Source organism: Triticum aestivum, unplaced genomic scaffold, assembly GCF_018294505.1.
Source record: "Triticum aestivum cultivar Chinese Spring unplaced genomic scaffold, IWGSC CS RefSeq v2.1 scaffold50792, whole genome shotgun sequence".
Lineage (NCBI taxonomy): Eukaryota > Viridiplantae > Streptophyta > Magnoliopsida > Poales > Poaceae > Triticum > Triticum aestivum.
This window is the reverse complement of record NW_025225507.1, coordinates 97779-113819: the sequence shown is the minus strand read 5'-3', so window position 1 is coordinate 113819 and position 16041 is coordinate 97779.

Genomic DNA, 16041 nt, shown 5'->3' with positions numbered 1-16041 from the left:
CGTCACCTCGTCCTTCGCCAGTCTCCGCTTATTCCGCAGCTCCTGCTGTGAGTTACAAATGTGAGCAACGGCACCGGTATCAAATACCCAGGAGTTACTACGAGTACTGGTAAGGTACACATCAATTACATGTATATCAAATATACCTTTAGTGTTGCCGGCCTTCTTGTCCGCTAAGTATTTGGGGCAGTTCCGCTTCCAGTGACCCTTCCCCTTGCAATAAAAGCACTCAGTCTCAGGCTTGGGTCCATTCTTTGACTTCTTCCCGGCAACTGGCTTACCGGGCGCGGCAACATCTTTGCCGTCCTTCTTGAAGTTCTTCTTACCCTTGCCCTTCTTGAACTTAGTGGTCTTATTGACCATCAACACTTGATGTTCTTTCTTGATTTCAATCTCTGCTGACTTCAGCATTGAGAATACTTCAGGAATGGTCTTCACCATCCCCTGCATATTGTAGTTCAACACAAAGCTCTTGTAGCTCGGTGGGAGCGACTGAAGGATTCTGTCAATGACCGCCTCGTCCGGGAGGTTGATCTCCAGCTGGGACAGGCGGTTGTGCAACCCAGACATTTTGAGTATGTGCTCACTGACAGAACTGTTTTCCTCCATATTACAACTATATAACTTGTCGGAGACTTCATATCTCTCGACCCGGGCATGAGCTTGGAAAACCATTTTCAGCTCCTTGAACATCTCATATGCTCTGTGCTTCTCAAAATGCTTTTGGAGCCCCGGTTCTAAGCTGTAAAGCATGCCGCACTGAACGAGGGAGTAATCATCAGCACGTGATTGCCAAGTGTTCATAATGTCTTGGTTCTCTGGGATGGGTGCTTCACCTAGCGGTGCATCTAGGACATAATCTTTCTTGGCTGCTATGAGGATGATCCTCAGGTTCTGGACCCAGTCCGAATAGTTGCTGCCATCATCTTTCAGCTTGGTTTTCTCTAGGAACGCGTTGAAGTTCATGTTGACATGAGCGTTGGCCATTTGATCTACAAGACATATTTTGCAGAAGTTTTAGACTAAGTTCATGATAATTAAGTTCATCTAATCAAATTATTTAATGAACTCCCACTCAGATTAGACATCCCTCTAGTCATCTAAGTGTTACACGATCTGAGTCGACTAGGCCGTGTCCGATCATCACGTGAGACGGACTAGTCATCATCGGTGAACATCTCCATGTTGATCATATCTTCCATACGACTCATGTTCGACCTTTCGGTCTCTGTGTTCCGAGGCCATGTCTGTACATGCTAGGCTTGTCAAGTTGACCTTAAGTGTTCTGCATGTGTAAATCTGTCTTACACCCGTTGTATGTGAACGTAAGGATCTATCACACCCGATCATCACGTGGTGCTTCGAAACGACGAACTTTAGCAACGGTGCACAGTTAGGGGGAACACTTTCTTGAAAATTATTATAAGGGATCATCTTATTTACTACCGCCGTTCTAAGTAAACAAGATGCATAAAACATAATAAACATCACATGCAATTATATAGTAGTGACATGATATGGCCAATATCATATAGCTCCTTCGATCTCCATCTTCGGGACTCCATGATCATCTTCGTCACCGGCATGACACCATGATCTCCATCATCATGATCTCCATCATTGTGTCTTCATGAAGTTGTCACACCAACAACTAATTCTACTTCTATGGCTAACGCGTTTAGCAATAAAGTAAAGTAATTTACATGGCGTTCTTCAATGACACACAGGTTATACAAAAATAAAGACAACTCCTATGGCTCCTGCCGGTTGTCATACTCATCGACATGCAAGTCGTGATTCCTATTACAAGAACATGATCTCATACATCACAATATATCATTCATCATTCATCACAACTTCTGGCCATATCACATCACATGACAATTGCTGCAAAAACAAGTTAGACGTCCTCTAATTGTTGTTGCATCTTTTACGTGGCTGCAATTGGGTTCTAGCAAGAACGTTTTCTTACCTATGAATAACCACAACGTGATTTTGTCAACTTCTATTTACCCTTCATAAGGACCCTTTTCATCTAATCCGCTCCAACTAAAGTAGGAGAGACAGACACCCGCTAGCCACCTTATGCAACTAGTGCATGTCAGTCGGTGGAACCTGTCTCACGTAAGCGTACGTGTAAGGTCGGTCCGGGGCGCTTCATCCCACAATACCGCTGAAGCAAGGAAAGACTAGTAGCAGCAAGCAAGTTGACAAGATCTACGCCCACAACAAATTTGTGTTCTACTCGTGCAATAGAGAACTACGCATAGACCTAGCTCATGATGCCACTGTTGGGGAACGTTGCAGAAAATTAAAAAATTTCCTACGGTTTCACCAAGATCCATCTATGAGTTCATCTAAGCAATGAGTCATGGGAGAGAGATTGCATCTACATACCACTTTGTAGATCGCATGCGGAAGCGTTCAAAAGAACGGGGTTGAAGTAGTCGTTCTCGTCGTGATCTATCACCGGAGATCCTAGCGCCAAACGGACGGCACCTCCGCGTTCAACACACGTACGGTCAGCCTGACGTCTCCTCCGTCTTGATCCAGCAAGGGGGAAGGAGAGGTTGATGATGATCCAGCAGCACGACGGCGTGGTGGTGGATGCAGCAGAACTCCGGTAGGGCTTCACCAAGCTGCTGCGGGAGGAGGACGAGGTGTAGCAGGGGGAGGGAGGCGCCAAGACTTGGGTGCGGCTGCCCTCCCTCCCCCCCTCCTTTATATAGGCCCCCAGGGGGGGCGCCGGCCCTGGGAGATCAATCTCCCAAGGGGGGGCGGCAGCCAAAGGGGGTGGAGTGCCCCCCAAGGCAAGTGGTGCCCCCCCCCCCCACCTAGGGTTTCCAACCCTAGGCGCAGGGGGGCCCAAGGGGGGCACACCAGCCCACTAGGGGCTGGTTCCCCTCCCACTTCAGCCCACGGGGCCCTCCGGGATAGGTGGCCCCACCCGGTGGACCCCCGGGACCCTTCCGGTGGTCCCGGTACAATACCGGGTGACCCCGAAACTTTCCCGATGGCCGAAACAGCACTTCCTATATAGTTTTCTTTACCTCCGGACCATTCCGGAACTCCTCGTGACGTCCGGGATCTCATCTGGGACTCCGAACAACATTCGGTTTGCTGCATACTCATATTCATACAACCCTAGCGTCACCAAACCTTAAGTGTGTAGACCCTACGGGTTCGGGAGACATGCAGACATGACCTAGACGGCTCTCCGGTCAATAAACAACAGCGGGATCTGGATACCCATGTTGGTTCCCACGTACTCCTCGATGATCTCATCGGATGAACCACGATGTCGAGGGTTCAAGCAACCCCGTATACTATTCCCTTTGTCAGACGGTATGTTACTTGTCCGAGACTCGATCGTAGGTATCCCAATACCTCGTTCAGTCTCATTACCGGCAAGTCACTTTACTCGTACCGTAATGCATGATCCCGTGACCAGACACTTGGTCACTTTGAGCTCATTATGATGATGCACTACCGAGTGGGCCCAGTGATACCTCTCCGTAACACGGAGTGACAAATCCCAGTCTCGATCCATGTCAACCCAACAGACACTTTCGGAGATACCTGTAGTGCACCTTTATAGTCACCCAGTTACGTTGTGACGTTTGGTACACCCAAAGCACTCCTACGGTATCCGGGAGTTACATGATCTCATGGTCTAAGGAAGAGATACTTGACATTGGAAAAGCTCTAGCAAAACGAACTACACGATCTTGTGCTATGCTTAGGATTGGGTCTTGTCCATCACATCATTCTCCTAATGATGTGATCCCGTTGTCAATGACATCCAATGTCCATAGTCAGGAAACCATGACTATCTGTTGACCAACGAGCTAGTCAACTAGAGGCTTACTAGGGACGTATTGTGGTCTATGTATTCACACGTGTATTATGATTTCCGGATAATACAATTATAGCATGAATAAAAGACAATTATCATGAACAAGGAAATATAATAATAATCCTTTTATTATTGCCTCTAGGGCATATTTCCAACAGTTGACACCATCCTTAACCCAACCATGGGAGCAGCTTCACCTACACCCTCGTCCACGGCCACAGATCCGCTTCGGCCACACCGTAGTCCACCCTACCGGAGCCGCTCCACAAACCCCCTACTCGACGGTTCTAGATCTCCTTACCGGACCCCGAAAGCCAGCGCAGTGTCATCACCCTTGACGTTTCTAACCTAATTCCCACCGTCTGGAGAGATGCCAAGCACCCGCCACGGCCTAGGTACTTGTCACCTTTAAACCCGTTCAGCATTACCTGCCCGATGTACTTCAAATATACTAACCGGTCACTGTTACCTGTTATGCAGCTGGCAAAAACTACAAGGACGATGTTTCTTCTGGATCTAACAGCTTGGCCAACCAAGATCTTGGACTGAGGCATTGCTATGATCTTGTAAGCGCGTCTCTCTCTCTCTCTCTTGTATTGTTCTGTGCCTACCAGCGTGCTTTGCTAGGATTTTCGACCAGTAATCCCTTTGTGCAGACAATGATTTCTACTACTGGCTGCTAAATTAGATATGTAGATGTCATTCATGATACTACCTCGTACCTCCGTTCCTAAATATAAGTCTTTCTAGAGATTCAACTAAAGGCTACATACGGAGCAAAATGAGTGAATCTACACTCGAAAATGCATCTATATACATCTGTATGTGGTCCATATTGGAATCTCTACAAATACATATATTTAGGAACAGGGGCAGTACATTACACAAAATCGTAGGTGGCATGTAGGAATTCTAGTGCACTACATTAGGCTCCCTTAGAGTGCCTGCTAGTCCAGCATACAGAGTCATGGCTAGTTTATGGTACGCACACAATCGTTAAGTGGTGGTTTAAATATGCGCAAGGGATATGCAATGTAGTATCATGTAGAGATGTCTGAAATTAGCCGTGTCAACTTGCTGATAGGGTTACACAATGAAAAAGTACAAGATGTATGTGGCAATTTCATGGAACATCACAAAAAAGGAGAGGCAGCGGTGAGCCTATAAAGTGTGCTATGGTACGCCACTCCTCCATTGCAATCATTGTGACATGTTATTTGTATGCCAGTTCTATTAGCCAAGTTTCTAAGGGATAGTTATTACGAGTTATCCTAAGAAAATAAGCACCTGTGAATATAAGCTCCATGTAATAAGCCAACCAGTTCTTTTCATTGCGTTTTCAGCTTATCTTTGGTATGATCAGTGGAAAGTCTAGATTGCATTATATTTTTTGCATTTTGCTTCCCATATGGAAATTAATTTGACTTGCAAGCATCACAAATTGAACCCAGTGTAGTAATTAATATGATAGGAAAACAAACCATCACTATTTGCTCAAAATGCAAATACAAAGATACCATCTACTTGGCACAATCTACTTTGGTCAATGTTTTCCATAGAGATCCCATTACCTAATTTAGATGAAGAACGCATGACCCACATTTAAATGAAGAACAATTATTTATTGAAATTCGATGGTCCAAGTGGTTGGTTATTATCATATAGCAGCACCACCTGAAAGCATCATATAGCAGCAGCAGCAGCTCATAGCAACTCATCATACAGCAGCAGTAGTCTGCAATTCATCATATACCAGCAGTAGCTCATAACAATTCATCATATAGCAGGAGCAGGAGTAGCTCATAGCAATTCATCATATAGCAGCAGCAGGAGCAACTCATAGCAAATCATCATATAGCAGCAGCAGGAGCAGCTTATAGCAACTCATCATATAGCAGCAGCAGCAGCTCATAGCAATTCATCATATAGCAACAGCAGCGGCTCATAGCAATTCATCATATAGCAGCAGCAGCTCATAGCAATTCATCATATAGCAGCAGTAGGAGCATCTCATAGCAATGCATCATATAGCAGCAGAAGCAGCTCATAACAATTCATCGTATAGTGGATCAGAATGAAAATTTGGCAAAAAATCATAGGAGATCCTCACCTGGTTGGATGAGCTCATCCTTCAATAGCACCTCAAGGCCATGGCCTGGGAGGAGGGTAGGGGGAATAAGGTGCCTTCTGCCCAGTGTGGCATCAGCTGTAGTTGTGCAGCGCCTGCCGGAGTAGTGCGTTGGACGAACCACGGTGGAGCAGCTGCTGGAGACCATGAGAATGAGGGGCGGCACCAGAGGGAGGAGCAGCCAGGGAGATTTGCCCCTAATCGCCGGCCATGTAGCCTAGCTGGACATAGCATCGTCGAGGACCAGGCCAGATGGGACCAGTGGCGACGGCTCGCTGGAGGAACCCTAGTGCTGCAGGCAGGGGGTCGAGGTAGAGGGAAAGGGGAGAGGAGATGCAAGCGGGCAGGGCAATGAACGCTTGCGTGTTTGTTTTTACTTGAGGGTCAGGTGTGCCACGGGCGTCAGCAGTTGCATTTTGAGTGTAATATAGGCAGACAACAGAGTCATTTCACTATTCCCCTCCCCTTCAATTTTTAGTGAGGTTCTACCCGAAACACCCCCCTCCAAAGCGAAATTAGTTAAGCCCAAGCCCATAACTCAAAAATGACTTCTTTACATCTTTTATGGCTTATTTTGACAATATGCCCTGAAAAGGCAAAATCGAACTGGCCCTTAACCTGGAATTCAATTGTGCGTGCAATGATGAATCACTCCTGCCTGCTATCTGTACATTTAGGCATCATCATACATGGCATAACCTAATACATGTGCATTCCATTGTAGAATCTGGAATGTGCAATGTTTATGTTAGTTCATACGTTGCACATGATGTTTAAATGCCCCTTAAATCTGGTCAGTCAAGTGATGGTCTTTAAGCCTCCTTCTTTGCTTCTTTTCTTGATATGTAAGATTTGCTCACACATCTGTTCAATTGCTTGTTTGCATCAGCCAACATACTAGGACTGTTTGCTGTATTACTTGTTGTTCTTGACCTAACACTCTAATAGAGCTTGTCAACAATTTAAACACTAAGGTAAGGATGGCAATTTTACCCATGGGCATGGGTACCCGTGGGTACCCGACCCGAATGGGTAGGGTATGGGCATGGTTTTGTGCCCATGGGCAGCGCCCGAACCCGACCCGATTAATCGTGGGTAGGGCATGGGCATAATTCTTTACCCGCGGGTATACCCGAACCCGACCCGATAGTCGGACAACCTTTCTTCCTGCCCCATTAACTCTTTCCTTGTAGCCACGTAATCACCTTTGTTATCTAAAGAGTATAAGGAAATCAGATCAAAAATAAAGGAAAGGGAAATTACTCTGCCGTAAATTACTCTACCAGCCCGGAGTATATGCTACAACATGATTTTTTCCATAGAATTGTTGACAAATTGACGTCCTCGTCTCCTCTTCTCCTGGTCGTCCTCCCAGAACCTTCCCTTTTCCTCCGAAACCTCCATCTGTCCCAGGCTCCCAGCGATGAGCCATCTAAGTCGCCGTCCGTGGTGATCGTCCCTGCACGAGGCTGCGGCGAAGGCGAGGTAGGCCACAGCGACGAGGCGGGCCGCGAGCCAGTACCATATGGCAGGGAGCAGGACCGCTCCGATGACCAGGCAAAACTGCCGACGTTTAGGGTATGAATCTTACCTATTCGTACAAAATGAGTATGAACTGATTCAGTACTAGTGTAGATCGAATGGGTTCTTGTTCAGTACTAGAGTACGTCAAACTGATGGATATTCCTATACTAGTGTACGCACTACATGGATGTATTCGTGTGTGCACTATTGTGTTTGCCCGTTTAATTAACAAGTTAATATCTATAAGCTTCCAGTTAAGATTCTTCTGTTGCATGTTTTTGGTGCGAAGAATGCTAAGTAGTTACTGGTAACTTTGATTTTAAATATTGCTATTTAGGGATCACAATATTTCAATTTTTTTACATTTTAAACATTCTGTACCTTGGTTCATTTTTACTGAAACTAAAGACTATCTTCTATAGAGTTCAGAAACTTGTTTGTATTCTTGTAAAAATAAAAAAAATTGAATACGCAAAGCATGGCTGAACTACAAACATACTTTTATGATTTAAGATTCAAGTCACTGTTAAGAAATCACATAATTCTCATTGTTGGACCGGACGCTGTCGGATTCCTTAAACAGACTGCAAATATCAACTTCCATGCACGACTTGCGAACCTGCACCTGCAGTTTTCATGGTCAGATGCATCATGCTTGGCATGAGTGAATGGTACCTCAGTCATGGGCCTCATGTGACCCTGAAGAATATAAGTAGATGAAATAAAGTGAAATTTATTTGGCTAGTCTCTATCAAGTTCATGCTATACTGACAATAAAATGCCATGACTGAATTTCAGTGCATAGTATCGTCCACTAAAATGCATTTTGAGCGAACTGTTAGCTTTGTCGATCAGGGTAGGTGCGACAGAATAGAGTCTCACAATTATCTTAGTCCATCATCATAACTTTTATACATATTAATATAATCTCTATATGCTTTCTGCTCTATGTAACAGTACGTGCATGCGTGAACAATAGAAAAGGATTCCTATACTAGTGTACGCCAAACTGAATAATTTTCTTATACTAGTGTATGCAGTACATGTATGTATTCGTGTGTGCACTATTGGGTTTTCCCGTTTGACTAATTAGTTAATATCAATAAACTTCCAGTTAAGATTCTTCTGTTGCATGTTTTTGGTGCAAAGAATGTTAATTAGTTACAGGTTATTCTCATTTTAAATATTGCTGTTCAGCGATCACAATATTTCCAATTTTTACATTTTAAAGATTCTGTACCTTGGTTCATTTTTACTGAAATTGTAGACTATCTTCTATACAGTTTAGAAACTTGGTTGTTTTGTATCATGTACAGTTTACAGGCTTCTCAAGATGAAGCACAAGTCTCAGCTGTTGCAAACATTGAAAATGTGAACTCAGCTAGTGCCCCAGCATCTGATGCTCAGGCCACTCCAATATCTGAAGCTGCTCCATCTCAAATTGCTACTGCTAGTACAACAAGCAAAGTTGGTAGTAAGAGGAAGCTCACATCAGCAGTATGGGATGAGATGGAAAAGAAACTTATTGATGGAGTATGGAAAGCTGAATGCAATTATTGTCACACAAAACTTAGTGCTCTTGGTACACATGGCACCAAACACTTGCATGCTCATTTGGCCTCTTGTCCTGCTAGGCATGTACCTATGGGTCCAAAGCAACAAAAATTAAAGTTGACAGCGGCTGAAGGTGGAAAAGTAAATGTTGAAAATTACACTTTTGATCAAGAGAAGGCTAGGAGAGAGCTTGCACTGATGATCTGCGAACATGAGTACCCTTTATCTATGGTGGATCACCATGGTTTTCGTAGGTTTTGTTCTTATTTGCAACCATTGTTCAAGATGGTGAGCAGAAATACTATTAGGAATGACATTGTAGCTATGCATTCTACTCAGAAGGAGAAGATGGTGAATTTTTTTGCAAGCTTCAAACACCGAGTGGCTGTCACTACAGATTTGTGGACAACAGGCTATCAAAAGAGAGGTTACATGGCTGTTACGGCACACTACATAGATGATTCTTGGAACCTGGAGAGCTTTCTTATAAGGTAAAATTCTAAATATTCCAGAATTTAAATTATTACCATGGTTATGTAGCCACTCATGATTTATTTATGTTTATGGTGTCAGGTTTGCTTATGTGCCATGCCCACATACAGCTGAGGTCATATGTGAAGCCTTGTATGAGTGTCTTGTTGAGTGGCACCTAGAGAGGAAGATTTCCACTGTCACATTGGACAACTGCACATCTAATGAGAAAGCTATGACCATATTGCCAGATAAGTTGGATACTAGCTCTCTTATGTTAGATGGCCAGTTTCTGCATATGCGTTGTGCTGCTCACATATTAAACCTGATTGTGAAAGATGGAATGAGTGTCTTAGAGGAAGGTGTAGAGAGAGTACGTGATAGTGTTGCATTTTGGTCAGCAACACCTAAAAGGCATGAAAAGTTTGAAAAGATGGCAAAAACATTGAACATAGAGTATAACAGAAGGTTAAATCTTGACTGTAAGACTAGATGGAATTCAACTTACCTTATGATAAGCATTGCTCTACAATACATAGAGATATTTGAAAAATTGAAGGCACGTGAAAAGAAATTTGATTGTTGCCCAACCAAAGATGATTGGAAGTTTGCAAAGGAAATGTGTGATAGGTTGAAGCTCTTCTTTGATATCACTGAGTCATTTTCAGGAACTAAGTATGTAACAGCAAATCTCTTTTTCCCTAAAGTAGTTACCATTCGTTTGGCCATAAGGAAATGGGGTAAAAGTGAAAATGAGCTTATACAAAAAATGTCAGAGGAAATGAAGGATAAATTTGAGAAGTATTGGAACGATATACATGGTCTTATGGCAGTTGCAACAGTCCTTGATCCAAGGTACAAACTTCATATTCTCAATGCTCTATATGGTCCTCTGTACGGAAGACATCATGCAGCCAAAGAAATAGAGAAAGTGAGGGGGTTAATGTTTGACTTGGTAAAGCAATACCAAGATAAAGCAGAATGTGAGGATACATGGGATGCTTCTGCTACTTCAATCCCATCTGGAGAAGAGGATGAAGCCATGAAACTCTTGGATCTTTATATGTCCAATCGTGTCGTTACACCTTCTTCTTCTTTGTCCCATACGGAATTGGAATTGTATTTGGAAGAAGCTCCTCTGCCTAGAACACAAGACCTGGACATCATTGATTGGTGGAAAGTTGGGGGCGCAAGTATCCTACCTTACAAAAACTTGCTCGTGATATATTGCCTATTCCTATAACATCCGTTGCTTCAGAATGTGCATTCAGTACTAGTGGTAGAGTTCTTAGTGCACACCGTAGTAGACTTACTCCTAATGTGGCTGAAGCTCTCATGTGCATGCAAGCTTGGTCTCATGCTGATCTATTAGGTACTCAATGTTTGAACTGCATCTTATTCTTATTTTCGAAATACCTTGCTGTTTACATATTAATTGTTGGTTATTTCATCAGGTGGCTGGAATTCCACTCTCTTTGCAACATTTCAAAGTGTTCTTGAGGACAATGAAGAAGAGATGGTAACTACTTTTTTTGCAACCTTGTTGTTTGCACTTCAAGATTTTGCTCTTAAATTGTAAGATTATTGCTGCATAATTAAATCATGTTCTTTTGATCTGTATCGTGTGAAGGATGAATCTACTTCAATTATCACTCAAGAATGAAGACTTGGAGCTACTGGTCGGTGGCTGCGATAGAAAGCACATTTGTTATTTAATAAAATCTGTTTCAAGATTTGGCGATGTACTTTTTTGTTTTACATAATTTTGCACTGCTATTATTGGCTACTCATGTAATAAGGATATTTACTGCTGCGTGTGATTTTCCGACCTTGGTTTTGCAAACACAGTCAGAATATTTACTTATGTGTGTGATTATCATCAGTCAGCTTGTTAACTGTGAATTGAGATAATTAATTCTTTTTGTTATATTTTGTATTGGTGATGGCATAATATATGTATTATTGAGCTGCCCGATGGGTGCCCGATGGGTATGGGTACCCGATGGGTATGGGTATGGGTGTGGTTTTGTGCCCATCAGCAACATGGGCATGGGTATGGGATTGTTGTGCCCGCCCTATACCCTACCCATTGCCATCCTTACACTAAGGGTTGTTGTAGTGGGGCCTTGTCTAACTCATAGGTGACATAAAGGTTTGGCTGTACACTACAGTAGGCTCTCCAAGAGTACCTGGAGATCCAGTTCGAAGGTATGCCTAGTTTTTACATAGTGCAGACATAGTAAATGCTCATTTCATTTTGTGCAGGTGCAAGAGATGCGGCATGTTTCTTTATGTGGTGTTGTTTTGTTATAATCTCATCCTTTTGTGTTCACATACTGGAAAGTATGCATATTTATCTTCCAAGGAGACGAGTAACTAGTTTGTGTCACCTTGCAGAGGGGGTGCAATGAAGATAAGATTGAGGATTTCCAAGTACAAGATGTTAGGAAGGAGCCTTGCAAGAGAAGTAGGAGCTACGCTAAGCCTCTTCAACCTGCTAAGGTAAGTCACTGTATGCAACTCAACAGTTCAATTCCTTGTTTGTTTCAGGCATAGTTAATTTGCTCTTTTCAATTGCTTTATTTGTACTCAGTTAATGAGATGCCCAAATAATCATGCCTGATGTTTGATACTTGTATAACTATTAGTTGACATAATTAAAGGCCTTACCATTTAATTACGCTGCCGAAGTGTGCCTGAAGCTTTGAAGTCTATTAACCAACTATTATTGCATGAGGCTCACAATCTAGTTTATACTACGCTAATGATTGCATAGTTTTGCCTGCTGTAGTATGTTTGTATGAAACCCTCTGCTGTTCATTATGCTCCCTAAGACTTTAGTTGAGCTACAGAATGGCCAACTGCTTGCTTACTTATATGCAACGTGTTGTCTAAATTTGTAACTTGTCTGTGTTTTCGATTGGGCCCCAACATCATGCTCCTCTGGTGAGCTAAGAGGGATTTCTGTATGCAGGCTGCACACACTATCTTTTTTATAATTTTTAAAATATCACCTGCTTATGCTTCATGACGTGTAACATTTTTTTTAAAGTGATGTGTAACATTATTGTTAGTCTTGTTTTGCCATGTAGTACAAAATAGTGTCTTGCTCGCTTGACTGTTGTAACTATATTTTTTCCCTAGTCATGTGTACTTACAAAAACATTTCAGGATGAAGTGACATCAACACAAAGATCTGCGAGCAGTGCGGCATGGCCGTTACCGAATGATTATGGATTGGAATTGGAATGTGCTGATGTTCTCGAGCATCAACTAGAGGTGGCAAGACAATGTGTACATGATTGTCAACATTTAATCAACAAGTTGAGACTGGATATGCAGGTATTAGATGCAGGAGTCAAAAAAATGAAACAAGACATTGAGGTAACCATGAAGGAATTGGAGATTTTACAGACTGAAATTTGTGCTATCTGAATCCGGCCAATCGATTATAGTTCAAATGGTGTTAAGTTGATGCGCGTCCATGATGTATGAGCTGTATTTGCCCAGTATATGTAATTTGCTGTTTGTGTATGTTTTATTATCACCTGTGCCGAACCATAATGCCCAGTGGGTATAATCGGCTGTAATTTCTTTATTGTATAGTGTAGGATTATTCTACCTTTCTATGCCTTGATCTCTTTGTTGTATAGTGTATGCTTTTTAGAGGTGATAGTATTGAGTAGGATAATTCTTTGAATATGCTATATCGTTCAAACAGGGGCCAACTCGCCTGACCATGGCCCTTCATGGGTCGTACGATCCATGGGCCATGTACGGGCCGTCAGATCCATGGGCCTCCAATGGGCCGTTGGATCCATGGGCCTTCAATGGGCCGTCAGATCCATGGGCCTTCAATGGGTCGTAGGATCCATGGGCCTTCTACGTCTCGTAGGATCCATGGGCCTTCTACGTCTTGTAGGATCCATGGGCCTTCTACATCTCGTAGGATCCATGGGCCTTGTAAGGGCCGACTCATTTATGGGTCTTGTATGGGCCTTTAATGGGCCGTAGACGGGCCTTTAATGGAAATCGTACATTTTATGGGCTGACCATAACGGGCCGTTAATAGGCCGTATTTGGTGATGCTATGAAAATGGCCCAACAGATTAATGGTCCACAAACGGGCCGACTGTAGCGACGGGCTAAATTTGGCCCACAAGTAGAAAATGACAGTAACGGGCCGTAAGTAACCGAATGCTGCAAATGAGCCCAAGAATAAATGGGCCCTCAGAAGGCCGAAAGATAACTTGGGCTAGAAACGGCCCAACAGAATAACGGGCTGTTAATGGGTATAAAGTGATACACTGTTCATTACGGGCCAGTTTCACCACGGGCCGTTAATGGGTGTAAAGCGATACATTGTTCATTACGGGACAGTTTCACCACGGGCTGTTAATGGGCCAATAGTTACAAAGGGCCTCATATGGGCCGAAAGACGTCATGGGCTATACATGGGCCAGAAGTGAAAATGGGCTGGAATCATATTGGATGGCCCAGATGACGCTACTAGGCCTAATTCGGATAGGGCATAACGGGCCTTGGGTTAGCGGGCTGTAAATGGGCTATGTGCGAACAGGCCATTAACAGGCTTTCCATGGGCCGGCCCGACACGTTTTGACCAAGTCAAACGGGCCGGCCTTTTCACACGAATGGGCCACTGTTGGGCCGTGCCACATGTCGACGTATCATAGGCGCCTTCTGTCCAATGAGTGGATGACATCTGTCCCAACGATGAGCGGACACGTGTTTCCTCCAGCCAATGATGATTTTACACATGGAAAATCCCCATTGGTCGGGGCTGTTAACGGGTTATCGGATCCAAAAGCCAACCCGATAGCTTAACGGCGTTCCGTTACGATGGATGCCACGTGTTGGTCACCCTTGACGAAAGCACTTCTATGACGCGTGATTTATCGTCATGGAAGTGGACACTTCCGTGATGATAATTTTGGTAATGTCATGAAACACTTCTACGACAGCACAGGTATGACTATCTTGATTCTGTCATAAAATCATCATGGATGTACATGCATGACAAAAAACGCGACCTATTGTGACAAACATGTATCATCACAGAAGTGTATTTTTTTTGTAGTGACTTGATGTGCACGAATTGTTCTTTTATGACATGTCGATGCATAGGAAGAGAGTTAGACTTCGTTGTTGCATGATATATGTTTCTTTGTGCTCAATACTAAATTACAAATAATTGTTAATTAAAATTGTCTTATATACCTTGGGATTCGGGCGGATCAATTACTTGAGTACTATATGCCTAGCTTAATGGCTTTAAAGAAAGCGCTGTCAAGGAGACAACACAGAAGTTTTAGAGAGCCATTTACTTCTTTTGTGTGCTTTTAAAAAGTTTAAAAAATATAGAGGGGAACCTAAAAAATTTCATAAAAAGAAAAGCGAAAGTGAGAAAGACGAGAATTGTTAAAGTGGGAGCTAGCCTTGAACTTTGCTCATGCCCATGGAAACTTTGTGAACCGTGATTACAAAAACTATTCAACAAAAATAATTATCCCCTTGTACAAATCCATTTTATTATAAAAATAATGTGCCAAGATTTGCCTTTAGGATGATTAGATTGCTTGTTTGGTATGTGCAGTGCAAAAACAAAAACTTGGCCGTAGTGTGTGATTTTTCATTTTTTTACTCGAACGTCGAATGTTTCTGAAATTTTTACACATCACTGCTATAAATTTTATTTTTTTGTCCTAATGTTTCAGAATTTTTGGAGTTACAGAAGTATGGTTAATGTTTGGATTGCTAAAGACTATCTTATTTTTGACATATTCTGTTTTTTATGCATTGTTTTGTGTGTTTTGATGGAACTATGGATTGTATCGTTGGTATAAGACATGGACAAGTTAGAATACAATAGGTATAATGCAAAAATAAAATATGAATGGGTTTGCAATAGTACTTAAAGTGGTGATTTGCTTTATCATACTAATGCATCTCACGAGGGTTTTGTTAAGTTTTGTGTGATTGAAGTTTTCAAGTTTTGGATGAGATCACGATGGACGAAGGAAGCAAGAGCCTAAGCTTGGGGATGCGCGAGGCACCCCAAGGTAATATTCAAGGACTCCCAAGCAACTAAGCTTGGGGATGCCCCGGAAGGCATCCCCTCTTTCTTCTAACGACCATCAGTAATCTTACTTGGAGCTATATTTTTATTCGTCAGATGATATGCGCAAATTATTGGAGCGTTTTTTGTTTTTATTTTTTATTTTCAATTTTTATTTTATACACCATGCTGGTATGAGATAGTCCTTGGTTGATTTATAGAATGATCTATGCACTTCGCTTATATCTTTTGAGTATGGCCTATAGAATTCTTCATGTGCTTCACTTATATCATTTGAAGTTTTCATTACCTGTTTCTCTACAAAGGAAAACCGTCATTTGTAGAATGCTCTTTTGCTTCACTTATATTTGTTAGGTTGTGGGCATATCTTTTGTAGAAAGAACTAAACTCTCATGCTTCACTTATATCTAT